Source organism: Papio anubis, chromosome 7, assembly GCF_008728515.1.
Source record: "Papio anubis isolate 15944 chromosome 7, Panubis1.0, whole genome shotgun sequence".
NCBI lineage: Eukaryota > Metazoa > Chordata > Mammalia > Primates > Cercopithecidae > Papio > Papio anubis.
The window spans coordinates 76,421,663-76,437,188 of NC_044982.1; positions in this window are offsets into that span (position 1 = coordinate 76,421,663).

Here is a 15,526-nt window from a genome sequence, read left to right on the forward strand (position 1 = left end):
TCTGATCTTTAATAAGCCTGACAAAAACAAGAAATGGGGAAAGGATTCCCTATTTAATAAATGGTGCTGGGAAAACTGGCTAGCCATATTTAGAAAGCTGAAACTGGATCCCTTCCTTACACCTTATACAAAAATTAATTCAAGATGGATTAAAGACTTAAATGTTAGACCTAAAACCATAAAAATCCTAGAAGAAAACCTAGGCAATGCCATTCAGGACATACGCATGGGCAAGGACTTCATGTCTAAAACACCAACAGCAATGGCAACAAAAGCCAAAATTGACAAATGGGATCTACTTACACTAAAGAGCTTCTGCATGGCAAAAGAAACTACCTTCAGAGTGAACAGACAACCTACAGAATGGGAGAAAATTTTTGCAATCTACTCATCTGACAAAGGGTTAATATCCAGAATCTACAAATAAATCAAACAAATTTACAAGAAAAAAACAAACAACCCCATCAAAAAGTGGGTGAAGGATATGAACAGACACTTCTCAAAAGAAGACATTTATGCAGCCAACAGAAACATGACAAAATGCTCATCATCACTGGCCGTCAGAGAAATGCAAATCAAAACCACAATGAGATAGCATCTCACACTAGTTAGAATGGCGATCATTAAAAAGTCAGGAAACAACAGATGCTGGAGAGGATTTAGAGAAATAGGAATGCTTTTACACTTTTGGTGGGACTGTAAACTAGTTCAACCATTGTGGAAAACAGTGTGGCGATTCCTCAAGGATCTAGAACTAGAAATACCATTTGACCCAGCCATCCCATTACTGGGTATATACCCAAAGGATTATAAATCATGCTGCTATAAAGACACATGCATACATATGTTTACTGTGGCACTATTCACAATAGCAAAGACTTGGAACCAACCCAGATGTCCATCAATGATAGACTGGGTTAAGAAAATGTGGCACATACACACCATGGAATACTATGCAGCCATAAAAAAGGATGAGTTCATGTCCTTTGTAGGGACATGGATGAAGCTGGAAACCATCATTCTCAGCAAACTATCACAAGGACAAAAAACCCAAACACCACATGTTCTCACTCATAGGTGGGAATTGAACAATAAGAACACTTGGACACAGGAAGGGAAACATCACACACCTGTCATGGGGTGGGGGGAGGGGGGAGGGGTAGCATTAGGAGATATACCTAATGTAAATGACAAGTTAATGGGCACAGCACACCAACACGGCACATGTATATGTATGTAACAAACCTGCACGTTGTGCACATGTACCCTAGAACTTAAAGTATAATTTAGAAAAAAAAGAAAGAAATGACCTAAAACAGGAACTATATTTAGAAGGGAAGCAGAGCATAAATGGAAAATTTGCAGCCCAGCCATATAGTATAAAGGAAAAGCCCATTTTCTGGGGAGGAATTGAAATCAGTTGCAGAAATTTCCATAACTAAAAGGAAGGCAAGTACAAATAGCCAAGACAATGGGAAAAAGGCCCTGAAGGCATTTCAGAGACCTTTGTGCAGCCCCTCTTATCGCAGGTCCAGACACCTAGGAGAGAAGAATGGTTTTGTGGGCCAGGCCCAGGGCCCTGCTGCCCTGTGCAGCCTCATGACACTGCTCCCTGCATCTGGGCTGCTCCTACTACTTCCATGGCTCAAATGGGCAGAGGCATTCAGACCGCTGCTTCAGAAGGAGCAAGCCATAAGCCTTGGCAGCTTCCACATGGTGTTAAGCCTACAGGGGTGCACAGTGCAATTGTTGAGGCTTAGGAGACTCCACCTAGATTTCAGAAGATGTATGGAAAACCCAGGATGTACAGGCAGAAGCTGGTGCAGTAGTGGAACCCTTATGGAGAGCCTCTACTAGGACAGCAGGGAGAGAAAATGTGAGGCTAGAGTCCCCAAACAGAGTCTGCACTGGGGCACTGCCTAGTGGAGCTGAGAAAAGTGGTCTACTGTCCTCCAGACCCCAGAATGGGAGATCCACCAAGAGCTTGGACTATGTACCTGGAAAAGCCACAGGAGCATAATGCCAGCCCTTGAGAGCAGCTGTGGGGACTGAGCTCTGCAGAGCCACAGAAGTGGAGCTGTCCAAGGCCTTGTGAGGCCACCCCTTGCATGGGTGTGGCCTGGATGTGACACATGGAGTCAAAGGAGATTATTTTAGAGCTTTAAGATTTAATGATTGCCTTGCTGGGTTTCTAACTTGCATGGGGTCTGTAGCCTTTTTTTTTTTTTTTTTTTAATGGTGTCTCCCTTTTTGAAAGGGAATACTCACCCAATGCCTAAAACTCCATTGTGTCTTGGAGGCAATTAACTTGTTTTTTATTTTACAAGCTTATAGACAGAAAGGACTTACTCCAGCTATTTTGTTATTTGTTTTCTGGTTGTTTTGTGATCTTCTCTTCTTGTTTTAGGTGAGACTTTGGGCTTTAGACTTTTGAGTTAATGCTGGAGTGAGTTAAGACTTTTGGGGACTGTTGGCATTGTTGTATTTTGAAATGTGAGAATAACATGAGATTTGGGAGAGGCCGGGGCAAAATGATATGGTTTGGATCTATGTTCCCACCCAAATCTTATATCAAATTGTAATCCCCAATGTTGGAGGTGGGTCCTGCCGGGAGGTGATTATATCGTGGTGGCAGATTTACCCTTTGGTGCTGTTCTTGTAATCATTAGTGAGTTATCATGAGATCTGATTGTTTAAAAGTGTGTGGTACCTCCCCCACACTTTCTCTTCCTCTTGCTTTGATCATATAAGACATGCCTGCTTCCCCTTTGCTTCTTTCATGATTGTAAGTTTCCTGAGGCCTACCCAGCTGTGCTTCCTGTACAGCCTGGAAAACTGTAAGCCAATTTGACTTCTTTTTCAAAAATTCCCCAGTTTCAGGTATTTCTTTATAGCACTGCAAGCATGAACTAATAGAACTGCTTTCCGTGTATCCCATAGGTTTTGATATCTTGTGTTTCCATTATCATTTGTTGCAACAAATTTGTTAATTTTCCTCTTAAGTTCTTCATTTACCCACTGGTCATTCAGGAGCAATTGTTTAATTTTCATGTGTTTGTATTGTTTCCAAATGTCCTCTTGTTATTGATTTGTAGTTTTTTTCCATTGTGGTCAGAGAAGATGCTTGAAATTATTTCAAGTTTTTTAAAGTTCATATACACCATGGAATACTATGCAGCCATAAAAAAGGATGAGTTTGTGTCCTTTGTAGGGACATGGATGCAGCTGGTAACCATCATTCTCAGCAAACTATCGCAAGAACAGAAAACCAAACACCGCATGTTCTCATTTATAGGTGGGAACTGAACAATGAGATCACTTGGACTCAGGAAGGGGAACATAACACACAGGGGCCTATTATGGGGGGGGAGGGGGGAGGGATTGCATTGGGAGTTATACCTGATGTAAATGAAGAGTTGATGGGTGCTGACGAGTTGATGGGTGCAGCACACCAACATGGCACAAGTATACATATGTAACAAACCTGTATGTTATGCACATGTACCCTAGAACTTAAAGTATATTAATAAAAAATAAAATAAAATAAAATAAAATAAAAAAGACTTGTTTGTGACATAAAATATGGTCTATCCTTGAGAATTATCTATGTGCTGAGGTGAAGAATGTGTATTTTGGAGACTGTGGATGAAATGTTCTGTGAATATCTATTAGGTCCATTTGGTCTAGGGTACAGATTAACTCTGATGTTTGTTAACTGATATTCTGTTTGGAAGATCTGTCCAATGCTGAAAGTGGGGTATTGAAGTCTCCAGCTCTTAATGTATTAAGGTCTATCTCTCTCTTTAGCTCTAATGTTTGCTGTATACATCTGGGTGCCCCAGTGTTGGGAGCACTGGAGGATATGCATATTTTTGTATTTATAATTGTTATATTCTCTTGGTGAACTGACCCCTTTATCATTATATAATGAGCTTTTGGTCTCTGCTTATAGGTTTTGGCTTGAAACCAATTTTGTCTAATACAAGTATAGCTACTCCTGCTCTTTTTTGGTTTCCTTTGGCATAGAATATATTTTTTCATCCCTTTATTTTCATTCTATGTATATATTTATAGGTGAAGTGTGCTTCTTGTAGCCACAGATCACTGGGTCTTGCTTTTTTATTCATTCAGCCATTCTATGTCTTTTGATGGGAGAGTTTAGTCCGTTTACATTTAATGTTATTATTGATAAGTCAGGACTTAGTCCAGCTATTTTGTTATTTGTTTTCTGGTTATTTTGTGGTCTTCTCTTCCTGTTTTCCTTTTAGTGGAGGTGATGTTTCTCTGGCGATATGACTTAATGTCTTCCTTTTTATATTTTGTGTATCTGTTGTATATATTTCAATTTGAGATTACCATGAGTCTTGCAAATACTATCTTATAAGCCATTATTTTAGATTGATGACAACACTGATTTCACAAACAAATAAAGCAAAAAGAAAACTAATAAAAACTCTACTCTTTAACATCATCCCACCTGCTTTTTAAATTTTGTTGTTTATCTTTATGTCTTATTTTATTGTCTATGTCTGGAAAGTCGTTGTAGATATTATTTTTGATTGGTATACTATTTAGCCTTTTGACATAACAGTATTTTACACACCACAGTTACTGTGTTATTATATTCTGTGTTTTCTGTGTGCTATTACCAGTGAGTTTTGCACCTTCAGATGATTTCTTACTGCTTATTAATGCCCTTTCTTTCATCTATTGATACAATTCCTCAGCTTTTCTTTGGGCAGGTTTTTATTTCTCCTTCACGCTTAAAAGATATTTTGCTGAATATACTGCTTAAGGGTGAGTTTTTTTCCCCTTCAGCATGTTAAATATGTCATGCCATACTCTCCTGGCCTCTAAGGTTTCCACTGAAAAGTCTGCTGCCAGATATATTGGAGCTCCACTGTATGTGATTTGTTTCTTTTATCTTGCTTTTAGGATTGTTTTTTTACCTTTGGCCTTTGAGAGTTTGATTATTAAATGCCTCGATGTCTTCTTTGGGTTAAATCTGCTTGGTTAATCTATAACCTTCTTGTACTTGATATTTCTTTAGGTTTGGGGAGTTCTGTAATATTTTCCTTTTGATAAACTTTCTAATCATATCTTTCTCTACCTACTTCTCAAGACCAATAACTCTTAGATTTTCCCTTTTGAGGATATTTTCTAGATCTCGTAGGCAAGCTTCATTCTTTTTTATTTTCTTTTTTCTTTTGTCTCGTCTGATGGTGTATTTTCAAATAGCCTGTGTTCAAGTTCACTAATTATTCCTCCTGCTTGATCAATTCTGCTGTTAAGAGACTTCAATGCATTCCTCAATATGTCAATTGCATTTTTCAAGTCAAGAACTTCTGCTTGATTATTTTTAATAATTTCAATCTCTTCATTAAATTTATCTGATAGAATTCTGAATTCCTTTTTTGTGTTATCTTGAATTTCTTGGAGTTTCCTCAACACAGCTATTTTGAATTCTCTGTCAAAAAGGTCACATATCTCTGTTTCTCCAGGATTGGTCCCTCATACCTTATTTATTTAGTTAATTTGGTGAGATCATGTTTTCCTAGATGGCGTTGTTGATTGTGTATGTTTCTCGGTATCTGAGAATTGAAGAGTTAAGCATGTATTGTGGTCTTCAGAGTCTGGGCTTTTTTTGTGCACATCGTTTTTGAGGAGGCTTTCTAGGTATTTGAAGGGACTTTGGCTCCAAATCCAATTATGCTGTAGCTCTTGCTGACTCATAGAGGTACTTCCTTGGTGGTCTTGGATAAAATCTGGAAGAATTCTCTGGATTACCAGGCACAGAATCTTGTTCTTTTCCTTACTTTCTCCAAAAAAGTCTCTCTCTATATCTACTGAGCTTCCTAGAACTGGGAGTAGTATGACACAAGAACGCCTGTGGCCACCACTAACTGCACTTCACTGGTTAAGAGCTGAAGTCAGCACAGCACTGGGTCTCACCCAAGGCCCACTGTTACTACTATCTGGCTACCACCTACATTCACTCAAAGCCCTAAGGCTCTACAATCAGCAACTGACAAAGTCAGCCAGATTTGTTTCCCTCTCTTCAAGGCAGTGAGTTCCCCCAGGACCTGGATGGGTCCAGAGATGCTATCTGGGAGCCACAGATTGAAGCAAAAAACCTTAGAAATTTACCTGGTGTGCTGTTCTACTGTGGCTAAGCTGGCATTCAAACCACAAGGCAAAGTCCTTCCCTTTCTTCCCTCCCCTTTCCACAGGCAGAGGATCTTCTCCCTGTGGCCACCACCAACAACAACCCACAGAGGGTTCTGCCAGGCACTGCTGATGTTCACTTAAGGCCCAAAGACTCTTCTGACAGCTTGTGGTGAACGCTGCCAGGCCTGGGACTCACCCTTCAGGGCAGTGGGTTCCTCTCTGGCCCAGAGCAGGTCTGGATATGCTGACAAGATCCTAGGCCTGGACTTGGAGACCTCAAGAGCCTGCTTGGTGTTGTACCCCATTGTGGCTGAGCTAGTACCTAAGGTGCAAAATAGAGTCCTCTTTACTTTTCCCTCTACTTTTCTCAAGCAGAAGGAGTCTTTCACCGTAGTCACCACAGCTGTGAATGTGCTGGGTCACACCTGAAGCCATCATGTCTCAGAGCCCAAGGCCCACAGTGTATTACTTGGGTGTTGCTGGTAGTTATTCGGACCCCAGGTGCTCTTTAGTCAGCAGGTGATGAATATTGCCAGGTCTCCGCTGTGACAGGGCTGCACTGACTTCAATGTAAAAATCCCCCAGTCACTGTGCTCTCCCTCTCTCAAGTGCAAAGAGATCTCTGCCCCATGCTGCTGTTGCCAGCAGTGTACCATGGGTGATGCAAGTCAACCTGGCTAGTATCTCAGTAGGTCTCATGTGCCCGAGTCCACTGGCTCTAAGCCCAGCTCAGCACTAGGACTTTCCTAGAAATCGAAGTTCTTGTGGCCTAGACTGCCCTTCAAGTTCACTTAGGGGTCCAGAGCACTCTAGCCCACAGTAGCAAGGCTTGCTGAAACTCAATCTCTGACCACTGGGATGGACGATTTCCTGCTGACTAGGCCCAGTCCAAATGCTCCCTCGGTGGTGAACATTAGCTGAGTACAGATTGATTCTGCTTTCTGCTGTGACAGGGAAGCACTGGGTTCAATGCAAAGCCTCACAATTGCTGCACTCTTTTCCTCCTAAGTGCACAGATTCTCCATGCTGCATGGGATATGGGGGAGGGGTGGCATCGGCACTTCAAGATTGTCTTTCCTGCCCTCTTCAATGACTCCTTCCGTGATATGAAGTTAAAACCAGGTACTATGATTGCTCACCTGATTTTTGGTTTTGCGATGGTGGATTTTTGTGTGTAATTACTAAAATTTGGTGTTCCTACAGAGGGGATGAATGATGTAAGCTGCTAGTTGGCCATTTTGCTCTGCCAGAAGTTCTAATAAAATTTTGAAAATATTTTTCTAATCTTGAGTTGGTGATTTTCAGGGACCTTTTCTGCTCTGTAGAGTTGGGTTTTATTAATTTAAATTAAAAAAATATATTTTTTCTATCCTATTTATTTCTTATCTATGATTGCTATTATTCCATTATTTATTATACACAGATTAGATGATTATAATTTTTCTTCCATATAACTCATCTTTTCTAGAAATCATTTTCATTGTTTTATCTGTCACCTGTGGAAAAATTCTGAAACTTTTCTTTTTTTTTTCACTAAAGTGAATTTTCTGCAATATCTAGTCTGCTGTTCATTGCTCCTCCTCAGGTTTTAGTTGAAAATTTTCATTTTTTACCTTCATAAAATTTGACTTCTCTTAATTTCTTTCTTTTGATATTTGACATATATTTTTGAGAACCCAGATTAGACATTTTATAAAATGAGCTTTTCTTCTTGCAGAAAATCTATTTTAGGGAAGGCATTTCCTCTGCTTCCTCCAGATGGTCTCCTTTTGACTTACAGTATCTTTTCCATGTCTTTTAGAGGAGGCCCACTCTGCCAACTTTGTTCATTGGGGCCATCTGCTCCAGACGAAAGCTCATCCACACATATTTTCGATTTGCTGTGGCTGTCTGTCCCACACCTTGCCCTCCTTCCTCTTAGGTATAGACTATTAGTGGCTCTTTTTTTCAGGGTCTCCTGTACCTACTTTCCAGTTACCTCATGGTGTGGAAATTCAAAAATTGGCCCTTCATATCGCTTTCAATACAACAGAAATTCTCAAGTATCAAGCATGTGTCATTTTTCCTTATTTCCAGTCCTAGTACTGGCATATTAGCTTATATTTTGTAGTTATTTCCATGGCAGTTGGGAACAGTGGTAATTGTCTGTACTCCTGGTTTTTCTTTTTAGGTTCCATGAAGCACCATCCGGAAAGGTTCCATGGACACCTTTGCAGGGTTGGTCTTTTGAATCTTTTTCTTATTGCTGCCCCTTTTCTCATCTTTCCTGGTTTTGAACTCTCCCATGTCCTATTCATATTGAGCATTCTCCTTTTTTCATGCATCCTCTAAATTTCTTCCTAACAGCAATAGCACTTTCCTTCTGTCCTCAGTCTTCATCTCCCCTTTTAAATGCTCACGGTTGATATCATAGTGTTACATTATTGTGAAGAAGACTGTAATCATCAAGATGTTTGACAACTTCAAACACGTGTTTAGAAGGCAACTCCCTCACAGTGAGGAGAGATCCTGCTTACTCATTGAGAGAACAAAGAGGCTCCTAACACTGTAAAGAATACTTATTTACGTGGATAAACTTGATTTTAATCTGCTCTATTTGATTGAATAAACTATGCTGTCAGGACATTTATTCTACTTCTTTTTATAGCTCTAAAGTGACTGAAGGGCTGAGAATGCAAGGACATAGAAATCTTTAGAGCTTGGAAAAGTCGTTGGAACCATTTTGTTGTAAAACCAGTTTTTAGTCTCTTTTCCTTTTGATGCTTTTTTATATCACATATGTTTGATGATTCTGGGGTTGCATGAAACATTTTTGAAAAAAACTTTCCCTGCAAAAAAAAAAAAAAAAATCCAGTAGCAATCAGGCTTTAGTTTATTCTATGATTACCCAATTGCTCTTCTTATGTCTTCATCTGAGTTAGCTTCCTGAGAACTTCCTTGCCTCTTCGATTAGTTAAAAATTAGCCACAAAGCCTGAGGAATCTGGGTGTTCAAATATTCTTTGTTGTGGACATATCTTTCTTTTAAAGCAGTAGCAAAGCTTAGCAAAATCTCTGCCAGTGGAAGGATGCATGACAAAGAGAAAGCAGATAGCCTAATGAGGACCAGGTAGATCTGCAGCACATTTGGAGGAAGAACACCTGTGCGAGGTCATGGCCCAGCCTAGTGCCTGATGAGAAACGCTGATGATGTGGGGAGTAGGTAACGGCACAGCACGAATTTCTCCATGTGCTAATGCAGTGAAGCTTTGAGTGCTGATACCCCTCTCACCCTTCAACTGAAAGAAGTACTAAGAAGAAGAGAGCCTGACATTCCAGCTGTCATGACTGGGTGAGTTCCTTGTGGAATGTCAGAACATGAGAGGTTACAGGGAGAGGGAGTCGTGTTCTGTCTCCATCTCCTTAGTTCACTCATTTGTACCCTCACCGCTTTTATAGTTTTTGCCATGCCTGTTAACGGGTCTGATTAGTAAACCCAAAGTGAAAATGACCTTAACGGAATCTGAATCTATATTCTCAAAAATCTTTGAACTTATAAGGGCTTGTGTGGCCTGGTTTGGCTCAATGCCATATAGACAAGGTCAGTTTTTAATGAGAACTTTTTATCCTCATTACTCCACTAGAGATTTCATGAAAAAGGTTTGAGAGCAAAATTAACCACTTTACCAATGTATCAGATTCATCTTTCAAACGTAAACACTATTCATAATCTGAGATTGACAAGCTTACATCTGCAAAGCTTTAAAGATTGTCATTTTGGGGTAGAAAATATCTCATTAATCAGAATGTTAAATAATCCACAGTACTTATATAATGTGTTATTATTTATCAGTCTTGAGCAGCTCTGTTTCCAAAGGGAGAAACAAAATAATTTCAACCAAGTGAGCATAATATTAATGACAACAGTATTATAAATATATTTAAAATGATGCCAGAAAGTATGTGACAACAAGAAAAAAAAAAGCTGATTTTCTTTTATTTTTCTCCCCTTCAATGTGCAAAACATGCTGCTATACTTTTATCCACAGACTTTGTTTGAAAATTTCTCAAGACACAAGCCAGCACCGTGTCAATAATGGTTGAGTACTAGGTTTGGTGTAATTAAAAGATTTTTACAACTTCAGCAATGGAAATCACCAGGAAACCAAGAAAACTGGCAGTGCATCAAACAATTCCACTGAAGGGAAGAAACAAACAGGGTGTAGATGAAACACTGAAAAGGGTGATATTCTTTCTATGATATTAACACAATAGTGATCTTAGGGCTCCATGGACATAAATTTCAGGCTCCCTTTCATAAACCCCCTTTGAATTAGGAATTATTGCAATATAATGTGAATACTCTTTTACATTCCTCTTTATCATACTTTAAGTTAGAGCCTGTGTTCTTACGCAGCTGTGTTGTCATTGTTTAAATAGGACCAACAGACAGGACACTGCGGGAAACAGTGGTTCTCTGTGTGATACCACTCAATCCTCCTGGGCAGAAAGAATCATGTTTCCAGTTTGAAGTTTGCTATTTTGACACAACTAAGCACAGTATTCTATTAGGACGAGCTATCTTTTTATACCTAATTATGTTGACTTTGAAGGCCTGTTCAGCTGATTTACCCACCTGAAAACTAAGTTGTGATTTATAAGACCCGCCAACAGAGTGTATTGGGCCAATAAATAGGTTTTGTAATCTCAATATCTTCTCCAGTGCTTTATCTAATGGGCGCCATTTTAAAAGAGAGATGTTACCTAACTACTATCAAATGCCAAGTTCACAGACAGGACTGTTAGCTCATATGAATTGATTTTAGGATACTTCTTAGGATTTTTAGTTGTGCTTTGCAGAAGTTTCTTTATGTTCTAAAAATTATGTTGCATAGATTTAACGCAATCCCAATCTAAGTTCTAGCAGTATTTTTTTTTTTGTAGAAATTAACGATTTGATTCTACATTTCACATGGAAAGTCAAAGGAACTAGAATAGCCAAAACAATTTTGAAGAAGAACAGTTTGGAAGACTCAACTAAGCTGATTTAAGGCTTACTATAAAACTATTGTAACCAAAGCAGTGTTGTATTGGTGAAAGGGCAGACATGAATATCAACAGAACAGAACTGAGAGTCAAGAGTAGACACACATTTGACCAATTGATTTTTAGCAAAGGTACAAAGGCAATTTCATGGAGAAAGTAGAGAATTTTCACTAAACGATGTTAAGAGAAATGGATATCAATATTAAAAAAATGAACTTTGACACATACTTTATACATTATATAAAAATTAACTCAAAATAGATCAGAGACTTAAATGTAAGATCTAAAATTATCAAATTCCTAGAACAAAAAAGTAAAAACATTTCTGTGATTTAGAGCCAAGCAGGTCTTTTAGATATGACACCAAAAGCACTAAAAAAAGGTGATCAATTGGATTTCATCAAAATGAAAACCTGGTTTGTAAAAGACACTGCTAAGAAGGTGTAAAGGTACTGACTTCACAAAAATATTTGCAAAACACATATTTAACAATAGGCTTTTATCTAGAACATACAAAGAACTCTCAAAATTCAGTAAGAAAACAAAAGATTCATTTTTTTAAATGGGCAAAAAATTGTACACATAAATCAACTGAGAAAATACATGGATAACAGCAACATGAAATGATGTTCAACATTGTTAGTCATTAAGGAAATACAAATTAAAACCATAAGGAAATGTCAGTACAGACCAATTATTAGAATGAATAAAATTTTTAAAAACCTGACAATACTAAGTGTGAACAAGCATTCTGAGCAAATGGAACTCTTGTACATACACTTCTGGTGGCAATACAATATGATACAGTCACTGAGGAAGACAGGTTACATTTCTTTTAAAGTTAAACATATACTCACCATGTGAATCAATAATCCTGCTACTAGGTATTTACCCAAGAGATAAATGCTTATGTTTAAACAAAAACCTGTACAGAAATATTTTTAGTAACTTTATAATTAGCAAAAACTGGAAACAACCCTTCAACTTGTTCATGAATAGACAAATTATGGTACACCTATGCAATGGGATTCTATTTGACAATAAAAAGGAATACACTGTAAATTCATTTAACAATATGGATGAATCTCAAATGCAATTTGTTTAGTGAAAAATGCCAGACCCAAAAGACCACATACTGTATGATTCAATTATATGACATTCTGGAAAATGCAAAACAATGGAGGCAAAAAACAAATGGTTTCCAGAGTTTGGGACTGGGGGCAGCTCAGCTACAAAAGGACTGGGGGAAACGGTTTGAGGATCTGTTCTGTATCTTGGTTGTAGTGGTAGTGACACAACTGTATTCATTTGTCAAAATTACAGAACTAAACACTTCAAATAGTGAATTTTGCTGTTTTTTGTTTTTTGTTTTTTCTTTTTTTGAGACAGAGTTTTACTCTCTTATGAAGGCTGGACTGCAGTGGTGCGATCTTGGCTCACTGCAACATCCGCCACCTGCGTTTAAGCGATTCTCCTGCCTCAGCCTCTCAAGTAGCTAGGATTATAGGCACCTGCTATGGTGCCTGGCTAATTTTTGTATTTTTAGTAGAGATGGGGTTTCGCCATGTTGGTCAGGCTGGTCTTGAACTCCTCACCACGTGATCCACCTGCCTCAGCCTCCCAAAGTGCTGGGATTACAGGTGTGAGCCACCGCACCCAGCCTGCTGTGTGTATTTCTTTTTAAGCAAAAAAGAAAAAAACTAGTACTTAAGAGTTTTTTTTTTAAAGATACTGTTTTTTGAGGAGAAAAACTCTAGCGTCTTTTTCATTCTACTTCTGTACAGTGAGTGTGTGTGTTTAATACTTGTTTAAAGTGCATTTTCTCTATGTGAGATCATCATAAGAGTTCTGTAGTCAGAACACTTCTATGTTTTTGATGACATCTAGATTTATTTTTATCTGAGATATTTTTTGAAAATGCACATTGGGAAATAAATAATTAAAAGAGATCATTCATTAAAGTATCCCCAAGGCATTCCCCAGAATTTTTTTGACTTATAAAACAAAGGAAGATTTTATTTGATAATGTGTCTGCATAAATGAGAGCTTTTGCCCAAAATGAAGCAAAGATGTCCTTTTGTTTAAAAGGCCGAAATAACAACAGAAATACGTATGACCCTATAAAATGCTTTCTTCCCCCATACATTTGAAAATGTCGCACCCCCTCACCCCTAGCACCTCAGCTACATGCGGAAGAATTATTAACAAGAGCACTCCCATTCTGGTTTCAAACCCACATAATACTGCTTGTAAAAAAATAGCCTTGCTGAAAGAATATTATACATCTTTCACACCATACTTGGAGATTTCTGACAGCCAGATCCAAAAAAGTACAACACTCTATAGTCTATGTCAACCGGAATGACTCCTCTTTTCATAGATTTAAGAAGCAGTACCCTGTTTCCCCCAGAGATTCTCCCAGCCTAATATTCCCCAAGTTAAATGTGTCAGGAGAAACTACATCTTGCTGTGGGATTCAGATACAGTTAATATAAAGAAATGCTACTGTTGTTGCTATACTTACAGTGATGGCAATCTAAAAAGTTCTCATGACAGCAGAAATGACACTTTTGATGAGCTATATATAGAGACAGAAGTGTACAATTTAGAATCTGCAATGGATCGTGACTCAGTCTGCTTGTTCTCACACTTTGTATTGTTTCTTGGCACCACTGTGTGTCTTAAAGCACACACCAGTTCTGCCAGTAACAGACCTCCTTAGCTGATCCTCATTATCACTGTGGCACAAAATCAACCCCCCATTCAGTTCTTTCTGCTTTTAAGAACAGTATCTTTTAATAAAGCTTACATCAATGTCGTGTCAGAAAACGAGGGAGCTCCTTGCTTAGGGATTTGCCTTAGTGAATGAAAAACAGGTAAACCAATAAGCTAATCTGTGTGCAGCAACAAAGAAAAGCATCTAGCCCTAACATCTGCCCCACCAGGCTAACCAATATTAGGGAAAACAATCTTCTGCCTTTAAGGCAATAACCTTCACTAAATCAGTAACACTCACGTTTTCCATCCTTCTCTACAGCCTTCAGTCTTAACATGAGGGAATGGAAGGAAATTTTTCAAATTTACTTTCATCTGAAAGGCCGTGCATATTCTGTTGCCGTCCTGCCTGCTTTCATAGTAATGGAACGGTTTCTGAGTAATGGAAAATATCCTGAGGCCATGATGGTTCCTGAGAGTAAAATAAGCAGAACATTAAAAAAAAAAAAAATGGAAGAGAGAAGGTAAAAAACAGGCATAGAGACAAAGTAGAGAAGGAAGAGAGGTTGAGCAGAGCCGGAGGAGAAGGGTTCAGGGTCTTGGGCACACCGGAAAACACAAACTTTCAGAATTTCATCCGGGCCACAAAACATTTATGTAAATGACATTCTCTACTCAGGCAGCTACCTCTGTGGCTTCTTGGATGAAGCTGGGTTCTGCTCTTCCTCTCCAGTTTCATTATTTACTCCCAAGGCATTTTCCATACAGAGAACATTTGTTCTTAATTTTCCATCCCACATTGTACAATACCACAACTTTCCTACTGCACAAAGAATCTTCTTTTACTTGCTTCAGGGCTGGAACATGTGAGCATCCGCGTGCCACCCCCCAACACACAGACAGGGACTGAGCAATCTTCTCTCTTTGTCCCTCCCTGGATTCCATATTTCTAAAAACGAATAGCTTGTTAAAAAGCTGGTGAAATTTAGTGTGTTTTGGTGTTTTTTATCTATCCATTAATGAAGCTAGGTTTGCTGAGCATGGTATATAATTTTGTTCTAAAGTTGTTTTTTTTTTAAATTATACTTTAAGTTCTAGGGTACATGTGCATAACGTGCAGGTTTGTTACATATGTATACTTGTGCCATGTTGGTGTGCTGCACCCATCAACTTGTCAGCACCCATCAACTCGTCATTTACATCAGGTATAACTCCCAATGCAATCCCTCCCCCCCCCCCTCCCCCCATAATAGGCCCCGGTGTGTGATGTTCCCCTTCCCGAGTCCAAGTGATCTCGTTGTTCAGTTCCCACCTATGAGTGAGAACATGTGGTGTTTGGTTTTCTGTTCTTGCGATAGTTTGCTGAGAATGATGGTTTCCAGCTGCATCCATGTCCCTACAAAGGACACAAGCTCATCCTTTTTTATGGCTGCATAAAGTTTTTTACAACTTTAGAAAAAAATTAATTCTTAAAGTTAAAAAAATTAACGAACTCATTTTTAAAATGAGAAGAAACAAAATATTGTCATTCTATTGTATAAAAACAAACTGTTACCTTTTTGTATATTTTATCATTGACACTCGTTTTATTTAATGTGTCATAAATCTTTTAGAATGTG